The sequence below is a fragment of the Triturus cristatus genome, chromosome 11 (genome assembly GCF_964204655.1).
Source record: "Triturus cristatus chromosome 11, aTriCri1.1, whole genome shotgun sequence".
In the NCBI taxonomy this organism is placed as follows: domain Eukaryota; kingdom Metazoa; phylum Chordata; class Amphibia; order Caudata; family Salamandridae; genus Triturus; species Triturus cristatus.
Window position 1 is genome coordinate 38,682,561 of NC_140594.1, and position 3,430 is coordinate 38,685,990.

General features: G+C 58.1%; 1 pseudogene; it reads right to left on the bottom strand.

Moving 5' to 3' along the window:
* Nucleotides 1-909: 909 nt before the first annotated feature.
* On the bottom strand, nt 910-1,063 carry LOC146783190 (5.8S ribosomal RNA; annotated as a pseudogene).
* Nucleotides 1,064-3,430: the final 2,367 nt, after the last annotated feature.

Consider the following 3,430-nt stretch of genomic DNA (forward strand, 5'->3'; position numbering starts at 1 on the left):
CTGCTCGACTTGCGTGGGAGCAGTCGGAAGGGGGGCCCCCGCCCAGCCCAAATCATCTGGTCACCCAGCTTTCAAGCAAGGGATGGTGGCCCCCATCCCCACACCCCGATGGGGGAGGGACGGGAGCGAGAGGCCCCCCTGCCGAAGGGCACATAGTGGTGGTGGCCTCCCGCAGGCCCGCATCGCCCCCTCCACGTCGACCCGATCCCGCGTGCTGTGGGCTGTTAGCGGCCTAACACCATCTGTGGGGTGAGCCTCGATCAGAAGGACTTGGGCCCCCGAGCAACTCCGGGAAGTCAGTCTTCTTTATGCCACATTTCCCTCGGCCACCGCCGGGCGGGATTCGGTGCTGGGCTCTGTCCTCTTAATTTGCCGTTACTGGGGGAAATCCTGGTTAGTTTCTTTTCCTCCACTTAGTAATATGCTTAAATTCAGTGGGTTGCCACGTCTGATCTGAGGTCAGAAAAAATGCCGAAGTGTCGGGGAGCTGAGAGGGAAGGCTAGGCCTCTGCCATAGCAGGGGCCTGGGGTCCCAGCAGCGCGCACCCTCGTTCCCTGGATCGGATCTGTAGGGGTGTCGTCCTCCCCGGGAAGCTGGCCATGGAGGTGGGCGGCCAAGGCACATGCACGCGGGCAGCTGGTGGGACACTACTGACAGCCACACGTGGTACTCAGCCAGGTGCCCAGGGACTGGCCCGGGGCAGACCGGTCGCCGGACCCCCCTCCCCGCCTCGGCTGGGAAGTGGGGATAGGTGCCTTGGCGGCATGCCTCTGCGGCAGGACTCGGTGAGGGACCCTGCCATGGGCGATTGGAGGTCTAACCTTGTGGGGGTACGAAGGGAAGCAGAGCTAACCCTGCGATGGCCCCAGCCGCATCCCGGGGAAGCTCCGTGGTGATTGATGATCAAGCGACCCTCAGACAGGCGTAGCCCCGGGAGGAACCCAGGGCAGTAAGATGTGTTTGAAGTGTTGATGATCAATGTGTCCAGCAATCCACATTAATTCTCACAGCTAGCTGTGCTCTTCATTGACGCGCCAGCCGAGTGATCCACTGCCAAGAGTCACAGGCAACGTTTCGAAAACATTCAGCCACCTGTGGGTGCAGGAGAGGCGGAAAGAAGGCAACGCCATCTGTCCACTGCCCGTGCAGCGAGACGGCACAGGCTCCCACTCTGGGAGTCAGACTGCACCTTTGGGAGAAAAAAACGTTACCAGGCGCTCGGCCCAGGTGTCCCCCGCCCACCCACAGGCAAGGAGGGCTCCCATAGTGATGAGAGCAGGCAGCAGCCCCACCACCACCAGTCCCTCCTTGGGATGGCGCAAGTCTACAAACTCCTCAGCCCGACCACAAAGGATCAGGTCAAACCGGGTACCTGGCAACGAGGGAGGGTTGCCCCATCTGAACATCAGCCATCCATTGCCAGGCAGCCTCGAGCCATGCTGGCAGGTTGGTGGGAAGCCCACCCCACCCTTGCCCTGGTCAGAGGCACCGGAAGGGGAGAGCCAGACGGCTCCCCATCCCACACTCCTCCCACTGAATGCAGCCGGGGGTCCCCTCGCAGGTCCTTGGCTCCCTCTCTTCCAGTCCGCCCTGCTGCACGAGAATGGCCGCTCCTCGGTCTCCCAAAGGCCGGATTGGCAGGGACTTGGGCCCAGGAGGGCCCGGGGTGGCAGGGCCTCTCAGGGTGGGTGGGTGGTCCCAGCCCAGGGAGGCACTGCCATTCAGTAAGCGTGCGTTCTTTCTCAGGAGGGACTACCACTGTGCTCCTCTCAGAGAGAGGGACAGGGGCCAGAGGTCACCCCCATCCCCTGCCTCTTGGTCAGTCGGGTCCTCCCCTAGCAGAGGAAGACCAGCCGAGGCCCGGTCCTCACCCAAGCACCCCATGCAGCCATGGAACGCTCCGCCGGCCAGGGCACATGAGGGCAGGGCAGGGCCCTGTGCCTAGAGTGTGCTCGCAGGAGGCTGTTGAGGGTTTTGGACTGGTGCCGTCCATCACTCGGGCCGCTCCGCCGTTCATGATCCTTCCGCAGGTTCACCAATGAAAACCTTGTTACGACTTTTACGTCCTCTAGATAGTCAAGTTTGATAGTCTTCTCTGCACTCTGCAAGGGCCATTGCCGACCCCGGCGGGGCCGATCCAAGGACCTCACTAAACCATCCAATCGGTAGTAGCAACGGGAGGGACTTAATCAATGCGAGATTATTACCCGCACTTACTGGAAGTTCCTCGTTCATGGGAAATAATTGCAATCCCCAATCCCTATATGTATATATTACCTACTGGAGGTCGCCAACAGGAAGTTATAGTTAGGACCTTGTTTCTATTGAAAAAGTGTTTTTTCTTTTGTCAATATCTTTGGCGCCCTTTGATGAATCTTCGCGAAATTTTCAAAACTAATGGTTCGCTCAGGTCAGCACCTGTCCTAAAGGTTTCGGGGTGATTTGTCAAGCAGGGGCCTAGAAAAAAGGGGGGTCCCAAAACATGTTTTCCCCATGTTAATTTCCATAGGAATTTTGGAACAAGCTACAGCCTGAACTGCTTAACGGAATTACACCAAATTTGGCAAAACGGTAGCCCTTGGTTCAGAAAGTGACCTTTTTTCAAATGGTGTAAATCCGTTCAGTAGTCTCTGAGAAATTCAAAAAATAATAATATCTAAATCTGAGCACCGAGGAGGGTTTGCGAACCCTTCCGAGCATGAACTTCATTCTGATTGGCCTGCTCAGGGGGTCCCACAAGGACCACCAGGGTAAAAAAAAAGCATTTTTTTAAAATGGCTGAATTCGTGCTGGGCTCCCATGCTTCGTTATCTATAAGTCCCCGGGTGGGCCAGGTCCTGGGGGCAATGTGTAAATAATTAGCTGGGGCCCGCAGGGGCCCCCGCAGCCCCTGGGACCACCACCTCCCCGGGGGCTTAGATGATTATATGCGGGGGGCACGCAGCCCTGGGGACCTGCTCTCGCTTCATTGAAGCAAATCAGAATTGCTTTTGGGCAAGGGGAGCTGCATGTGAGCAGCTCCCCTTGGGGATGGGGTCCCTGGGGCCAGAAGTGGCCCAGGTGAGGGGTTCCACACAGCCATCCTCCAGCGAATAAAAAAATTAAAAAAGAGGGCAGAACCAGGGGGATGGGGTCCCTGTGGCCAATAGTGGCCTAGGGAAGGGGGGCCCGCGGCCCCCTTCCCGTTTCATTGCCTTTTTTAAAAAAATAAGGTCGGGCCCCAGGGTATCGGGTCCCCGGGGCCATAATTGGCCTCAGGAGGGGGGACAAGGCCCCCCTCCCCCCAATAAAAGCTCCAGGCTGGCAAGGCCCCGGTGGATGGGGTCCTCCGGGATGTGGGCCACGCGGCCCCTTTCCCATTTAAAAAAAAAAAAAGATAATATGCTGAGGCTCCACTGGGGTCCCCAGGGCCCCAAAATAATTAAGGGA